Below are 18907 nucleotides of genomic sequence, written 5' to 3' on the forward strand. Positions count from 1 at the left end.
ATCATGACTCATTTCTCTGATTACAGGTTTTCATCTATGAACTGCCTACCAATAAACAGACTGGTACTGTATGGTTTACCTGTACAGAAGAGTCAAACTCCTAGTACATGTATCTCACAAAATGAAATGTATTTTTGTTTACCTGGATAGAAAAGTATAACTACTAGTGTCTCACAAAATGAATTATATTTTTGTTTATCTGGATACAAGAGTAAAACTGCTAGCTAAGTATTTATGTTTTGGTTAAAGTAAATTAATTAATGTACTTATTGACATGCAGAGGTTAAATGCCCTTCAGCCAAGAGTATTAATTTGTGTATATGTTCCCCTGACAAAATCAACAGGTACTACAAAATAATGTATAGAGTTGAAATTCAGACTCCATGATGTATCATAAGATAGAGTAAGCAATAATGATAACTGTAATGACTATGACTGGATTACCTATGCACTATTCCCTAATACAGCCATGTACATGTGACACTGGTTTGGCAGAATGATTAATTAACAATATTTGCTAAAAATAGCTACTTCCTCACTTCAATACAGTGATTTAGAAACAGGAAAAGGGTGATCAGTACTTTTAAAGCCAATACATAAAGTAATACTTGTATCAAAGTCAAATTTTGATTATGATGGGGTAGGGAGTCTGCTGTGGTAAATCTCTCATCAAGTTCTGAAAGAACTGAACAGCACAAACCTCTTTATTCGTGTAAAAAAGCACACTGTACTTTTTACAAGCAGGGGTTTCTGTGTCTGGAACAAAGGGGGTACCCTGTTAGGGCTAGCTTATCATGTCATAATTTACAATGGAAATCAGGGGTGGGGGGTGGGGTGTGTGCTGTAAAACGTGCATTTTCTAAATTTAAAACTATCTAGAAATTTAAATTAAGTTATACCATGATGATCAAAGGCATGAGGCAATAAATAAGGACAGATACACTGAAAAACCAGCTGGACCTGGAATATGGTTTAGCCTAAATTATCACTGATGCTTTGGTCAATTAGTCTGGATGGCAAAATAACAGGTGAACCAATATTCTTGTTTCAGTGCCAAAATTCACTCCTGACTGTGACCTTGTATATACAGTATTTACTTAGTTACGAGTCCAACAGCAAACTGCACAGACCCTGATCTGCTGTCCCATAATGCACTGTCAGATCTGGGTCTGTGCAGTTTGTTAGGAGTAATCAGCAGAACAAATGTGAGCCTGATCTGCAGGTACATTATGCTATGGCAGATCAGGATCTATTCTTGACTTGACTTATAACTAAGTATATACATTGATATATATGAATTTATTGTCATAACTTGGATACTTTCAACCATTTCTAATGAAATGTTAAGTCTGCACTTTAAATGAACACTAAATCATTTAAGATTACTTATAAAAGCAAGACAGCCAGTAAATGCAAGCAGTGGGACCATAAAACTTAACGATACAACGTGTCACATATACTTGCGTGTCAGTTGGATCCGATTGCAAGCTGCACAGACCTAAATCTACCACTGCATACTGCACTGGCCAGCAGATCTGGGTTTACAGAGCTTCTCAGGAGTAATCAGATGAACAAAGAACATAATTTGCCAACCCATCACGTGATGACAGTTCAGGATCTATGCAGTTTGCAGTAGGACCCAAGTATATATAGTACATGATGGGATCCTCAACTTGTATCATACATTTATAGAGCATATGTCATCACCAGTGCATGTGTACAAGTTCAAGGTCAATTACAAAACTTGTAAACAATAGTTACATGCACATTATCATCCCATCATGACCAGGATTCAAAGTTATGATGCTAATAAAATCTGTAATAAATATGAAAGTAGAACAATGTGCAAGTTTTAAAATCAAAACTTCAGCTTTTGTTTTAATTGATAATGCACTAAATGTCTTTTGTTGGGCTTGAAAATCCACCTATACATTCTTTTTATTAGTGATAAGTGGGTAAAAGAACAACCAGATTTTTGACCTGCTGGATGAATGCCAACTATAAGATTCTTCCAGGTCTATTTATTTCTTCGTTCAACAAATTTAGCACACTTGGTTATATTTTAAATATGTATAAAAAAATTACCTGTCACTATTGCCTTGCTTACTTTGTCCAGGTTGTCCAAGCTCATACATCTGACCTCTCATTAGATGATAAGCTCTATCATGGTCAGAAGTGACTTGAATTTTTAACATAGCTTTAACAATGTTTCAGTCATATCACTACGATGACTGCAGTGCGGCAGTCTGTAGTGATGTCTAGCACTGGGGCATCATGCTACAGACATGTATCATCATGTCCCACCCAGTCACATTATCCTGACACCAGACAGACCAGTCCTAACACTAACCTCTTAATGCTGAACACCTAGTGAGGCAGCTGTTAGTACGATTTTTACTAGTCTTTGGTATGACTGGGCCAGGGTATGAACCTGCGACCTCCCATATCTGAGGCGGACGCTCTAACCATTAGGCTACTGAAGCGGTATCCTAGGACAGACAGAACACACCTCAGCCTGACTTTCATATCATAAGCCCATGTAGATTGCAACTCTTTGACCATGCACTGAAAATCCTGTATGCAGATCTCACTTCAGTGATGGTGTTGCAACTTGGAACTTTGATTCTAAACTGGTCTTGGTTGATTGATAACAGCCAGGCATGAATGTGGCAAATGACTCGGCATGCTGCTACTATGAAGCAGAGACCTGTGCTGAGATAGCATGTCCATTATAGTAATCTCCTGGATTTATCTATCAACATTTCAAGATTGCTGAAACATGACCAATGGACCCACTTAGGAGCAGTGTAGGTCTGAACTTTGTTGGGTACTTGTGGAAACATATTCTGATGGGCATGAAGGTGTAAGCAAACAGACAATCCTACCCCAAAGGCATTCACAGTCCAAACCCTCTGATCATGGGACTGGAGAGATGTTAAAGGGAGCTTGTTGCTAAGTCTCATTTCAAACAAATGTCAACCAGTGGTCTCACCTGCAGTTGGAGAAGAGACTCTGCTACTTCCTTGTGCAGCAACCATTCCAAAAGTACTGCACAGCCCATCCTGGATATACTTTCTGCTAAGAGATTCCATTTGATGAGAATATGGTAGTCTTGGAGTGTGATCACCTCTGAGGCTCCCCAATGGAGGAGGCTTTAAGCTTCAATGCTGAGAGTAGGGACATGTCTCCTTATGTATGCTATGACCATTGCATTGTAAGGAGGCCATGACACAATGGTCCCTTAGTTGGATGATGCACCTATTTTTTGGGGGGGGCTTCTTTTTGGAGCATGAACCTTGAAGAAGCACCCTTTCTGGCTCTATATAAGTGCCCCAATCTGATCCAACACATGTTGGAGGAGCTAACATCAGACAATATAATGTGACATTGCTGCTTTTCCTTCTCAGAAAGGCATGATCTGCTCTCTGGCATCTTCATTGGGCATCTGGGACCCCAAACCCACCTGCAGAGTACTGTGACTCTTCAGGGGCATTAGGTGTCTCTGATTCTTTTATGACAGATCCCATAAGCTCCTGGGTTCAAGGATTTATATTAGAAGTTCAGCAGGGCTCCAAACGAGCTCTTGCAACAGGGCAGTACTCTTCTCTGTGGAAGAGTAAGCTCCCATATTCTCCTTGGATATAAGAGTCACAGATTCCATACCTGGATACATGGCATGGAGAGAGAAGAAGGGCACTGACTGGTCAAAAACATTGTCAGGCCATAGAACAGGCTTCCATGCATGATAAACATGCAGGGTGAGTATTCCACAGGGTCTTCTTATGCCCACAATGCACACATTTTATAACATTTTTTAAACTGAAATATGTGTAATGCCAAAGGAAAACACACACACACACCTAACTGATTTCACAATGTACTGCTAAAACAGGAGTTTAAAGTTATTCAGTGCAACAAACATAATTGTACTATGTGACTACTTATTTGAAAATACACGGATGAGTCAGAGACATAAACTTGTTTAATGCAACATACTGACTTTAGCAAGTACTTCTTAATTATTCAATTTCCACAATTGATAAACGCAATGAAATTAAGCAACTAACTACATATGTTGTTGTTGTTCTTGTGGGGTTTAATGCCATTTTTCAGCACACGATAGGCTATACATGGCAGCCAGTATTAATGGTTGAGGAAAAACCCAGGAAAACCCTTGAAAGAACTACCGACCCATGAGAAGCCACCATCAGGCTTTCTCACATACCCACACTGGCTGAGTTAATTGTGTAAAACTGCTTACAATAGGCAAGAATATAGTTGAGTACTGACAAAGCAAGTAATAAAACAAACTTCTGGAACTTCAATACAGGGGTGATTACTTATCCAAACACCAGGTAAGGGTAAGGGGAATAACTAAGAGTGCCAATAAATTAACACAGCACAATAAAATCCCTTCAGCTAACAAAAGCACAAATCACCATAAATTGTACATGGATTGATGTGATAATCATTCAATAATTAGTGAAAAATACAGAAAACCATAATAAAAATTTGCCAAAAAGATGGCTTTAGGCAATTTTCCAAGAGTAAATTGCGCATTTCTAAGACAAATGATGTCCTAGCAATAAAGGAGTAATCCATATATACTTATGAAGTGGGAGTCAGGCTCTGGGTCCGTGATCTTCCAATTCAGGGTGTTCCCAATGGGAGCTATGACATGGGCACTTGCATCCCTGATGAAGTAAGTAATATTACAATTAAAATCTAAATTTTCAACTGGAGATGGTGGTGTACTGCTTTGTAAGTTTAAAGAGTGCATTGTCATTTGGCTTTGATTTAGGTTCCTGGTTCAAACCTCAGAAGAGCCAAGAAACAGTTTCCTACCCTTTTCCATAAGCAACATTATCTGTGGGAACAATGCTCAACTGTAAGCTGTCGATCTAATGGAGGTATTAAACAATGGTCACCTGTGTACCGAAAGACATACCTGATACCATGAAACAGGAAAGACATACCTGATGTCTTGAAAAAGGAAAGAAATACCTGATACCTTGAGAAAGGAAAGACATACCTGATGCCTTGAAAAAGGAAAGAAATACCTGATACCTTGAAAAAGAGTAGGCATATGGCAACAATACAGTTCTTGCAATTTGTGCAAAAGCTCACTTGCCCATTATCTTCAGTAATGAGAGCATGGGGATTTGTGGTTGGAATCTCTCATTGCATCCATGGGGATTTGTGGCTGGAACAAATTATTAGGCAACAACCTTTCTTTGTTGCCCTGGCTTCCTGTGTCATTGTTTTTAAAGGAAACTAGTTTCTTTTACATTACTGTTTAATGTTTTTAAATGATAATTTCAGACACTAATATAATACTCTACCTTATATAGTCGCTAATAGGAGGTGTCCAACTGCAAACTGCACAGACCCAGATCTGCTGTTGCATAAAGCACTGGCAGATCTGAGTCTGTGCAATTTGTTAGGAATAATCAGTAGAAAAGACTATGTAGTCTCTGATCTGCAAATGCATTATGCTATGGCAAATCAGGATCTTTGCAGTTTGACTTGGATTGTGAATATATACGGTAACAGTATCTTAATCTGCATAGTTCTTTGCAGTTTGACTTGACTTGTGAGTATATACAGTAACAATATCCTAATCTGCATAGTTCTCTGAAAGATTTTTAAAATGCAAGTATAAGTCTACATTTCTTCCAAAACTAACAGTCCAATACAAGAAACAAAAGGTCAAATTTTGACAATATGAATTTAGGACAACGAATGGAATGTCCTGGAAGCAAGGACTTGCAATGTAAAGTGATCTCTATCTGTTTCTCTTTCATTTCATCCAAAATAAAAAGTGTAAGTGGATGTGAACAACTTTTCAAAGCCAAGAAATAAACTATGATATGCAAGCACTGTGGTCTAAGGACCTAGAAATATTGATCCATCCCATGGGGCAAGGGCTATCTTGATGAATAAGGCTGCAATGGCAGTGATTCAGCCAGACAAAAATGAAACTGGAGCTCCCCATCCTGCCCTTAATGCCTTCCCCTCAACTTCTCTGCAGCTCACTGCAGTGCCTTGTGTGCTATTTCCTTTAAGGAGTGTGCTTTATCTGTTCCCACTACACAAAAAAATGGTAAATATTTTGTCATCAGGAATATCAACTATACTCACTTATAAGCAAACTGCACTGACCCAGATCTGCCATTACACAACTGCAAATTTGGGTCTGTGTAGTTTGTAAGGCATAATCAGCAAACATAGATCCTGATCTGTGTTCTTTGGTGTTGGACGTGACTTACAAATACAAACATTATATACTCAATTTACCTAATTGTGTTCTCAGGAACCTTCATGCATACAATGTGTCCCTATCCCAAACATTGCTTCTTTTTGCCCATGACCCTGTAATTCTTAGCTTGCACACTAGATTGAGTTGGTGGGCTCACAAACCCAATAAAGATGGGAACAAAGTTTCTTAATTTGCTAACAAAATTAGTCTGGCATTGTCAGAAAATGCCTTTATTGTATCACTGGTATCTTGCTGTGATAACAATCTTTTGTTACATTGTACCATAACATCATTACATAGTAACAATATTTCATTGGTTGGTAGGGTGGTTCATCTTTTAATGGAATATTCAACCCACTGGTCATAGCATTGGTTGGTAGGGTGGTTCATCTTTTAATGGAATATTCAACCCACTGGTCATAGCATGCAGTGGAAATGGGAGCTATATGCCTTTTTCAAAGGATGTTCTGGTGAGTCAGCCTACACAGGTTCGACTGTATGGGGATCAAACTCAGGACCCTTGGACTGCAAGTCTGATGATCTACCAACTGAACTACTGAGGTTCCCCAACATTATTATGAAATGCGAAGCCTTTAATAGTATGTCATAATTTTGAACTCGTGTTAATTTGACACTAAATTTATTAAACTTGTGTCAATTTGATATTAAATTTATGAAACTTTTGTTAATCTGACAAATTTTTTGAAACTCACTAATTTAACATTAAATTTACTAAACTTGTGTTAATTTGCCATTAAATTAATAAAACCTGTGTTAATCTGACATTAATTTTTTTTAACTTGCTCTAATTCATTATTACATTTATAAAATTTGGGTTAATTTGACATCACATTTATTCAAAGCATGTTAATTTCCCATTAAAATTTTAAACTCACATTAATTTGACAAAAATATTAATCTGGCATTTAATTTGACATGACATTAGTATGTTGGCATGAAATTTTTCAAACTCATTAAATTATACAAAATGACACCCACAGCTTGTGGAACATTAAATTATGTATATATATATATATATATATATATATATATATATATCAATGTGGTCATGTAGGTCCCGTTACGCAAATTAAATAAATATGAACTGTTTTTCAAAGATTTAATACTAATATACATTGTAGTTTAAACAAAGTCTATTCAGTCCTTATTGTTGAATGGACTGCACTTATTGATTGCCATTGAGTTTTAAAATGGTGGCCAGGTACTAAACTGAATTGAGAAGATGTCGGGTCATCACAGCAAATAACAAGATCATACATATTTCTTCAACACATGCAGCTTTCTTTTCACATCACCGAGTGTGAGCATTCAATCCACTAGATCACCCTTGGATTGACATTATCCAGAAATGCCCACATACTTTGTTTGATTTTCGCCATATTTATTTCTTACGGCATGTAAATAATGACCCTCTGAAGGAATACGGTTGTACAAAGATATAAATATAGTGAATAATCGTCATTCAAAGATATACATAATGTAATTCTAAAAAAAATGACACCCATTACTGAAATAGTCCTTCAATGCCTACATGACTTGTGCTATAATAATACCCAACTCATTTCAAATCAAATGAACACTCATGTAAAATCATCAAAGGGATAAAGACACCCATCATTAGATCAACAAAGTCCCCAAAAGGTCAAATACACCAAGTAAGATCATCTAGGTCCCCCAAAGGGACTCTGACACCCTTTTAAGATTATCAAAGTCTCCCAAAGGGACTCTGATTCAGAATTGTGATGGAAACATAAATTTTCACAAAATTTATGACATAAAATATGAACAGATGAAAGACAATGTTGCATAAATAAGGTCAACAAAATGTATGATATAAAATATGAACAGATGAAAGACCATGTTGCATAAATAAGGTCAACAAAATGTATGATATAAAATATGAACAGATGAAAGACAATGTTGCATAAATAAGGTCAACAAAATGTATGATATAAAATATGAACAGATGAAAGACAATGTTGCATAAATAAGGTCAACAAAATGTATGATATAAAATATGAACAGATGAAAGACAATGTTGCATAGATAAGGTCAACAAAATGTATGATATAAAATATGAACAGATGAAAGACCATGTTGCATAAATAAGGTCAACAAAATGTATGATATAAAATATGAACAGATGAAAGACAATGTTGCATAAATAAGGTCAACAAAATGTATGATATAAAATATGAACAGATGAAAGACAATGTTGCATAAATAAGGTTAACAAAATGTATGACATAAAATATGAACAGATGAAAGACAATGTTGCATAAATAAGGTCAACAAAATGTATGATATAAAATATGAACAGATGAAAGACAATGTTGCATAAACAAGGTCAACAAAATGTATGACATAAAATATGAACCAATGAAAGATGCTGCTGCATGACAAGAGGTCAACAAAAGTGACCCTATAATTATATTTAAACTTGTACTTAACTGACCTCTCATCTTTTAATCTTGCTCGTGGACTAAATGTTTCATCAGCCTAAAACTTTACCATGAGTCAAGTTAGGATCAAACTTCCCTAAATTTCTCAATTTCATCTTCATGTATATTGAATTAATTAGAATCAAAGAACTTTCATGCTATTCTCGCATTCCTCTGTGTGTGTGTGTGTTTGTGTGAGATTTGGATTTTCAATGGCACATTAAAATTTTTTTTAAGTCTTATCGCTATGATATTTGCAGTGTGGCTGTGCCAGTTTATTGTGATATCTAGCACTGGAACATCATGCCACAGACATGCAGCATCATGTCCCATCCAGTCACATTATCCTGACACCAGGCCGACTAGTTCTAACACTAAACTCTTGGTATGACTTGGTCGGGGTCTTTCATTCCTCTCCATGTTTATTTAAATAATTAGAACCAAAGAACTAATATTTTCTTACCTTCAGTTCCTCACCATGCATCTTTAATTAATTAGAATTAAAGAACTTCCATCCTTTCTCACCTTCCTCTCTATGTATAATTAGTTTAATACAAAAGAACTTCCATGATTTTCTCCTCTTCCTCTCCATGCATATTTAATTAATTAGAATCAAAGAACTTCCATAATGTTCTCATCTTCCTCTCATGTATATTTAATTAATTAGAATCAAAGAACTTCCATAATTTTCTCACCTTCATTTCCACTCCATGTATGTTTAACTTAATAAAGCTGACACATCATCCAGCTTCACATTACAATCTGGCATTATGAATACATGCGCATGTTTCTTCCTGCTCTAAATGGTTTTGTGGATAAACACCAATTTACAGGTAACTAAAGAGTGTAGCAGACACATACTGCTACTGTACAGCAATAACACTGGTAATAGGTCCCTGTGATTCCTTCTGTACATCAACCAACACCCACAGCCATGAAGAAGATAAGATCCCCATGAGGTTTACCTGTTACCACATACATCTCCAAGTTCAGAAGGCCAGCATTACAGATCAGACCTTCAATTCATCAGATTATATACTTAAAATATTAAATCAAATACCATATGACTGATAAGAGAAGGGGGTAGGGTGGAGTGGGGGGCGGATTTTATAGTCTGTAGTTCTATTTTGATCTGAAAACTTGTACTGTAGTTTTTAATTTGTAGTGGTTTGCCTGTGTGGAGATGTCACAGCAATCTGATCAAAATCAGATATCAACAGTCCTATGTAAAGATCTGACAGACATCAATAAAAGTTCATGACCTTTGGAATTTCCAGTCCACTTATTCTTGGTATCCCATAAAGCATTGCAAGTTCTGTTAGTGAGAGTTATGGTTAGTAATTATGTTGGAATATAGTGTCACTTTCAGAAATTTGAGAGTTGTGATTTAACTGATGAACCTCAAGGTCAACCAAACATGACCTCTACTGACCTTCAGATCTACAAGCAGGACTGTGGGGATTTGATTTTAATCAGATTGATGTCATAATGTCTAACATTAAAAAAAAAAGGAATATTTTGTGACTTTACTGTTGCAATTAATTAGCAAAAATGGCAATCAAGTTGTTATTAACAATTATCTAGCCCACACCTGTATGAACCTTTTAGTAATCTCCAACAGCCACTGGATATAATAGTTATTGGGCAGAAAATAAGTTCCGATTAAAGTAAGTTCGATCGTGTTATTGTTGTTATTGTGGGCATTATGCAGTGGTTCTTACCATGATTTTGCTCCATATTGCTCCTCCAACATTTATACTGACCACCATGTATAGTCTAACATGTGTTTGAAAATGGCATTAAGGCCACAATAACAACAATGAACTATACTTACAGGATAAAATTAGTCCAGTCAGTGAGTATGAATCTGCCAAAAGCTACAATGAAGAAACGAGATGCATAACATAAATAGGAGACAAGAGAGATGCAAACAAGTGTTGTTTCAACAATGCCTACAAATTTGGCAAACTGAATGATCATGTTTGTTAATGGTTTCAGACAGGGGTTGGCAACCTACAGCATGTGGTGTCACAAGGTGGCTTGTCAAGAGGTTTTGTGTGGCATGCAAAGGGCAGCCAAAAATATCAGTTTTAACAGTATTATTCTCTTACTGGTGGCATGATCTTGTTCATTTTGTAATTAATCCATTAAAAAAAGGCACATTATGTAAAATAAGTTGCCAACCCCTGGCTTTAGGATACAAAAACATTTCAATCTCAGGCCCGATATAACATAATTTCTCCCTCGAGTGCACAGAAAAAGATTTTTTGCTCTCTCAACTCAATGAAAACTTTAGTAAACCGAAAATTTCTTAAAACCATAGTTTTCTTGAGGGTCCCAATGGTGTTTACTTTTGAGGGGTTTGACTGTATTATCAAATTTATATCTGAACAGTATGTCTCTAACTTTCACATACGTGTGACTATATATCGGACTCAACCAGTTTTTTCAATACAACACAGCAATGCCATTTATGCTGATTTCCATATGTACTTGCTTATAAGATGAGTCAAACTGCAAAAATAAAGATCCTGATCTGCCATAGAATAGTGTGCCTGCAGATTAGGATCTTCTGGTGTCTGTTCTACTGATTACTCCTCACAAACAGCACAGACTCACATCTGCCAGAACATTATGCAGTGACAGATCTGGGTTTATGCAGTTTGCACTTATAAGACAGAATATATGGTATTATCCATTCTGAGCAACCTGATTCAGTTCTTAATACATACTGAAGAATAAGTAACCAAAGTGATGATCTTTCACATTCTCTTTGAGTTTAAGAGAGTGCAAAACCTTAACCAAAGCTGGTAAAAAAATAAAATATTAGCACGCTGAGCTTCTTTTATTGAAGAATCATCAACCCATGGATGCTACTGGCAAGCTTTCTCACACATACTCGTTGGCCGAGCCTGAGACTGGAACGCATGCGGAAAAGAGGTGAGATGTTAGTTATCTTTAAAGACAAGTGCTTTAGACTACTTAGTCATTGCTCAGGGTCCTTTCTACATAAAATAGTACATGTATGGAATATCAAGCAAAATGTCTCTCTGGTCATGGGCTAAACACAAAATCTTTAATTAAAAAAGACCCCAGTAAAATTTAAATGTTGGTCACCGTGACCTTTTTTCAAATGGATGTGGTACAGTACAAGCAGAGTGTGAAATGTATACAATTGTCAAGTTCAAATATACACACAAGAAAAGTTAAAACATAAAAGTGAATCCTATCACTCAGATGAGAGAGAGTGTGTGTGTGTGTGTGTGTGATTTGAATTTTTAACGTAGCTTTCAAAAAAATTCAGTCATATCGCTGTAACTATGTCTGCAGTGTGGCAGTTTACAATGATGCGCTAGCACTGGGGCATCATGCCGCAGACACATAGCATCATGTCCAACCCAGTCACATTATCCTGACACCAGGCCAACCAGTCTTAACACTAACCTCTTAAAGATGAATGCCTAATGAGGCAGCTGTTAGTACCATTTTTATGTCTTCGGTATGACTCGGCCAGGGTTCAAACCCACAAAGTGGATACTCTAACCATTAGGCCACCAGAGCAGTGCAGAAATCAGATGAGAAATATGGATTTTAGTATTATTCAAGATGCACCTCCTCATTAAGTTTCATGATTCCAGGTATAACAGTATTTAAACAATGTGCAAAAAACCTGAACACAAAAACTTAACAAAGAAAGTACAAATAATGTACATGTAAAATTTGTTGTTGTTGTTAGGGTTTAACGCCATTTTTCAGCACACAATAGGCCATACATGGCGGCCAGTATTAATGGTGGAGGAAGAACCCAGGAAAAACCCCGGAAAGAACCACCGACCTACGAGAAGCTACTGGCCAGCTTTCTCACATACACACATTGGCTGAATCCAAGACTCAAACCCACGCTGACAGAGGTGAGATGGCAGTGATCCGTAACATACAGCGCTTTAGACCAATTGGCCACTCAAGGCCCCCATACATGTACAAAGTTAGCACCCTTACCCACCTACCCATGGGGTAGGTACTAAAGTACCGCTGCCCATGACTGCCTAGGAATAAAGAATGAGATGCAGTACAGATGTACATGTACATGTATATATTTTTATATGTATGAATGTAAATGTTGACAGATGCCAAAGATATCGACTGTAAGTGGTTTAAAGTTTCAGCTCTGACTTATGCAAATCTGTACGTTTTCTTTTATCTTGAAAGAATTATATGATTTTGTATTTCATGATTTTGTTTTTAAAAAAATTCCATAAGATTTTAGCAATATTTTGCCATTGCTACTTTACTCTGCACAAAATATCCATGACTGTACTGATGTCATTTATTCATCCCTAAATCCATCCATCCATTCATGCATACATTTAAAGCTTTGTTGCTCCTAAAAAACATTCCCACAACCTTTAAACTGCTTTAGAGTAACTGTTATTTTTAATGACTGAATCGGAAGTAAAAGATTGAATCTTTAAAGAGAGGCTGATTTATTTTGAAATTAGTCAGGTGATTTTAAAAAGATAAACAAGATTATTGATTTGCCAGTCATATTGCATTTAGATTACAAGCAATCAAGTCTTGTATTAAAATATTATGGGATATTATTATTGGAATGTAGGATCCTTTTTCATTTTCTTTCACCAAGCCATCGATGAATGAGTGAATTAAGAACTTGTCCAGTTAAAAATGGTATATTTTTCAATGATTTAGCCATTTTAGGCACATTCAAAAGACCCCAACGTGAAATGAACCCAAGCTTGAAAAAATCCTGGATCCATGCCAGGAAGCTTAATGACATTGTATAATAAAAACTCATCACGGTAATACTGTGCTTACAATGATTTCCAATTCTTAGTTCACAAGAATAATATATGCACAAACATACAATAAACATTACCATAACAAAATTAAACGACTTAAATGACAAGTACTCCTTTAATATACACCAAAAAAAAGCTTACAAAATAAAATAAAAAACACAATAGTCCTTGATCTTCTTTTCTCCACAATTTTCAATGCATCTGTGAAAGTATTATCTTCACACATTCCATGAGAAAATATAAACCTATTTCCTGTACAATTCAAGTGGAGGACAAGTTTAGGAATTTCCTGTTGTTCATCTCTCTTCTGGTGTTTTGCCCTCTGACCCTCTTGATGTAGACATCCTAACTATGCATAGTGGCTGTAATGTCAATACTCTGCACTCGCTCATGTTTATCTCTCTCATCACCTACTTACATACAGTGTTCCACAATTTTAGCTATGATATATAAATTAGTGATGTAGTGACCACAGAGCAGGCTTAGTATGCCTACATGTACTTCAAACATACATAAATCAAACTGAACTATTTTACTTTGATTGCTAGGAGCCCTTCCAAAGTCTACAAAGTCTAGGGATTCAATAACAATTTGAAATACATATACATTGTACTGTTATTTGTCCAATAAGAGGTCCATCCTTGATGACAGGAACATCCCCACCCCCACTATAAAAAATGTATAAGTTTGGAAAGCAATGTCCTAAGATAAGCCACCCCAATATTTTGCAATAAATTAATGTGGCTCAGGACCTCCGCACTTATCAAAGAATAAATACAGTAAATGTTCCACTGGAATTATGGTAGAATAATTACAGTAAATATTCCATTGGAATTATGGTAGAATAATTACAGTAAATATTCCACTGGAATTATGGTAGAATAAATACAGTAAATATTCCACCGGAATTATGGTGAAATAATTACAGTAAATATTCCACTGGAATTATGGTAGAATAATTATCAAGTAATATTCCATTGGAACACACTTTATATCTCTTTGAACAACTTTTTATATCTCTCTGAATACTATATTGTGCCTGGGAAATTAAATCTGAAATAATGATGACAATCACACTGAATGAATAAAGAAAACTGTATTATGTGTAATGAGTCATTACAATCACATTCAATGAATAAAGCAAACTGTATTCTGTGTAAAGAATCGAGACAAGTAAAGCATACAGTATTCTGTGTTAAGAATCAAGACAATCAAACTGAATTAATAAGGAAGCATACTGTATTGTTATGTATATTTGATTTAATTTATATTTGGTTAAATTTAATTGTTTGTTTTAAAAATATTTCCATTACACACTATTGTAATGTAACTTTATTTACTGGATCTGGCATTTTCCAGAAATTCAGTACAGTTCTATTTGACCTGACTGTTTTTTAAAACTTAAATGCTGACCAAGTTCCTGACCTCAATTCAAAATCAGTAAGAGCTGAAGTAAAAAACTTTTTTAAAAAAAATTGTTATATTCTTTCTCAGAATAAAATTCATAAAGTGAAATTGAGGCCATACTGGGAGTATATGATGTTAGGCATGTAAAAAGCTTTCTATCTTGTTCTAGAAACATGACCATGTGACCCTTATCCGGGCATCTGTTTTGCATCTTACTTTGACTTACGGTAATATTGATATTTTGAGAAAGAATAGTCATTCTGTGCCTTAACACTAGGTAAGTCCCAGTGTTTTATGTTGTGACCAGTTTTTTGGGCTAATTATTTTGTTACCTTCAAATTATTTTGGATTCCAAGAGATTATTTTCCCCTGGAAATACTTGTGCTCTGAATTAATTCTTAGACATGGACAGTTTTTAAAATTTACATCGAATTCAAATACTGGAATATTATTTTCTGTGATTCAACAAAAAACCATTGACACATCAGTATGACACTGACCAGAGCATACGTCATCACCTTCCATTTTGGATTTCATCATGAATCAAACTCAGTTTCATTAGGAGTTCTTATTACTAGGACTTCTCTTTTTAATTCTTGGATTATTCTTGGATTTGATTTGTAAAACCGCCAAGTTCTTTTTCTCATTTTTACCTTGTTTTCTAGGGAAATAAATTATTTGTTAAATTTTAAAAAGCATGTTGTCTTCACTCTTTTCTTGTTACTGTTTAAAATTAACCTAAACGTAACAAAGAAAATTGGGTTGCTCATTGGCTAAAACATTTCAGAAAACTTTGTTTTCTGAAATTTAAATTCCCCATGTTTTTGAAATTTATTAAATTTCAAGTATTATTTACATTTTTCAATCTTTAGTGAAATCAGCAAGCTTTTTTACAATGTCATCAATAGTTGAAATCTTTCTTGCAAATCCTACCCAGGAACAGTCAGACCTTTCAAAAAAAGATGAATTGATTCTACTTGCCAGAAAATATGATCTTTCCGAGGCAAAAGCTTCCTTAACGAAGCCAAAAATAAAAACTTTTGGTCCAGTATTTGGTAGAAAAGAGTGTTTTGATAAAAGTGCTTGGTTTTGATCAATAAGTCTAAAGGAGAGAGAGAAACAAATGCAATTACAGAAAGGAGAGTAAGAAACAAATGCAGATACAGAATAAGGAGAAACAGATGCAAATGCAGTTACAATCGGAGAAAGAGAGAGAGAGATGCAAATGCAAAGGCAAAGAGAGAAGGACGAGAGAGAATATCAATTTAGAATAAAAGAAATAGAACTGGCAAGTGAAATGCACATTCCCACTTCACATACAAATTCAAGTTTTTATGTTACTAAGAATATTAGATTAGTGCCCCCTTTTAGAGAAAATGATGTAAACAAATATTTTCCTTATTTTGAAAAAGCTGCTGAAAATTTGTAATGGCCAAGGGAGCATTGGACTTATTACAGAATGCACGTTTTGGCAAAGCCCGAGATGTCTATGCATCCCTGTCAGTACAGCATAGTGCTGACTATGATCTGGTGAAGGAATACACCTTAAAGTGTTATGAGTTAGTCCCTGAGGCTTATCGGCAAAAATTCAGATACTATAGAAAAGAAGCTGGACAAACTCATATCGACTTTGCTACAGATAAAGAGCAGTTATTTGACAGATCGTGTTTAGCCAAGAAAGTTGAATGAGAGTATGACATTCTCAAACAACTTGTATTACTTGAAGATTTCAAAAATTGTGTCCATAGTGACATTAAGTCTTATCGTGACAAGCATCACACTGAAACCTTGGTAAATGCTGCTAGTGTTATTTACAATTCACTGTCAAAGTGATGACTATAATGAGGTTAAGGAATGCATCTTAAAGTGTTATGAGTTAGTCCCCGAGGCTTATCGGCAAAAATTCAGAAGCTACAAAAAAGAAGCTGGACAAACTCATGTCGAATTTGCAAGAGAAAAAGAGCAGTTATTTGACAGATGGTGCTTAGCCAAGAAAGCTGATCAAGATTATGAAAGTCTTAGACAACTTGTATTACTTTTTTTTGTGAAGAGTTCAAGAACTGTGTCCATACTGACATTAGACTTATCTTGATGAGCATAAGATCGAAATCTTGGAAAATGCTGCTCGTATTGCTGATGAGTATTCTTTAGCTCAAAGTTACTTTTGTAAATAAGACATCCACTCAGCGGTCTTCTGGCAGAAAAGTATTTCAGCCTAATACAAGCTCTTCTAAATCTCAAACTGTCACAACTTTTTAAAAATCAAGCTTCTGATAAGCTCGATCAAAAATCCTCATCTTTTCCTAATGTGTACCTCTTGCAAGAACAAATGACACATTATTTCTGATTGCTACAAATTTTAAAAAATTCTGAATCAAGACAGACCTATTCCTAATGCTTTTATTTCTAAGAGGTCAAGGTCGCAGTCATTCATTGAAAGCAATACATTTGTTGGGTCAAATAAACCCTAGTCTGATTTTATTATGGAGAATTATGAACCATTCATGTCAAATCACTCTTGGGTGATTTGGCAAATCCCATCCCTATTAAAATTGTAAGGGACACAGGAGCTTCTCAGAGTCTTTTATTATCAGGTACTGTGCCGTTTTCTGAGAAGTCTTCTAATGAAAGTGTCCTTATTCAGGGAGCAGAGTGCAACTTTGTTAATGTTCCTCTCCACTGTGTAAATCTGTCATCAGACTTAGTCTCAGGACCCATGACAGTTGGAACAGTAGCTGCTTTACCCACTGAGGACATTCATTTATTATTCGGCAATGACCTACCTGGAGATAAGGTTGTGGTTAATCCACTTGTTACTGACAAACCTTGTTTGGATCAGAAAGTCAATTCTATTGAAAAAGAATTCCCTGATTTATACCCTGCTTGTGCAGTTACTAGATCTATGGCAAAGAAAACCCTTTTGAATGATGTTGATCGGGAAAGTATTCCTTTATCTGACACAAGTATTGGTCAGGCTTTTGATGAGGTCACATTCACTCCTTGTTTGGATCAATCAAAAGTGATTCTCTTTTAACTACTCATTCTATTTATTCTAGTCAGGGTGACAAACCCCAATCACTTGTCATCGAACAGGAAAAAGATCCTGTTTGTTTCAGAGAGTCATTAGTGAAACTGAAGCCACAAAAGTACCTGTCAGTTAGTTCATTAAAAATGGAATTCTAATGAGAAAATGGAGACCTCCCGAGGGATGAGTGGTCAGTGAACTATCAAACTGTAGTTCCAAAATTGTACAGACAGGAAATTCTTAGTCTGGGCCAAGAAACTCCTTTTGGCTGATCATTTAGGGATTAATAAGACTTATCACAAGATCCTGAATCACTTCTATTGGCCAAAAATCAAAAGTGATGTTTGTAAATACTGCAGATCTTGTCATAATTGTCAAATGGTAGGAAAACCCAATCAGAAGATACCTAAGGCTCATCTGCATCCTATTCCTGCATTTGACGAACCATTTGGCAGGATAATGGTAGACTGTGTTGGTCCCTTACCTAAGACCAAGTCAGGTAACCAATACTTGTTGACCATAATGTGTGCATCAACAGAGACAATTCCTCTGAGGAATATTAAATTGAAAACAATATTAAAACCTTTAAAGTATTTTGGTCAATTTGGCCTTCCCAAATTTGTCCAATCTGATCAAGGGTCAAATTTCATGTCTGGAATTTTCCAGCAAGTTATATACGAATTAGGCATCCAACAATTCAAATCTTTTGCCTATCACCCTGAAAGCCAAGAGGCTTTAGAAAGATTTCATCAGACATTGAAAAATATGATTTGATCATATTGTTCTCATACGGGTAAAGACTGGGATGAAGACATTCATTTACTATTGTTTGTTCTTAGGGAATCAGTTCAAGAATCTTTAGGATTCAGTCCCTTTTAACTGGTTTTTGGACACTGTTCTTGGAGTGACAAATCTTTGGAATTCAGAAATTATGAAT

The 18907-nt window shown here is 35.7% G+C and overlaps 1 protein-coding gene across 4 annotated transcripts in view; it reads right to left on the reverse strand.

The window, feature by feature from the left end:
• The window catches only part of LOC149792998 (CDC42 small effector protein 2-like), a 100609-nt gene that overhangs the window by 56440 nt on the left and 25262 nt on the right, over positions 1–18907 (reverse strand). Inside the window, exon 2 of one of the 4 annotated variants that reach the window (XM_089966865.1) lies at positions 10556–10598. The exons of 1 other annotated variant lie outside the window; for it this stretch is intronic. The gene's annotated coding sequence lies outside the window, so the exon portion shown is untranslated. Of the gene's footprint in view, positions 1–1460; positions 1668–10555; positions 10599–18907 lie in introns of those variants that run through there. 2 more of the 4 variants (XM_089966866.1, XM_089966864.1) reach the window with 2 other exon arrangements.

Source organism: Sinohyriopsis cumingii, chromosome 8 (assembly GCF_028554795.1).
Source record: "Sinohyriopsis cumingii isolate HCF-2022 chromosome 8, ASM2855479v2, whole genome shotgun sequence".
Lineage (NCBI taxonomy): Eukaryota > Metazoa > Mollusca > Bivalvia > Unionida > Unionidae > Sinohyriopsis > Sinohyriopsis cumingii.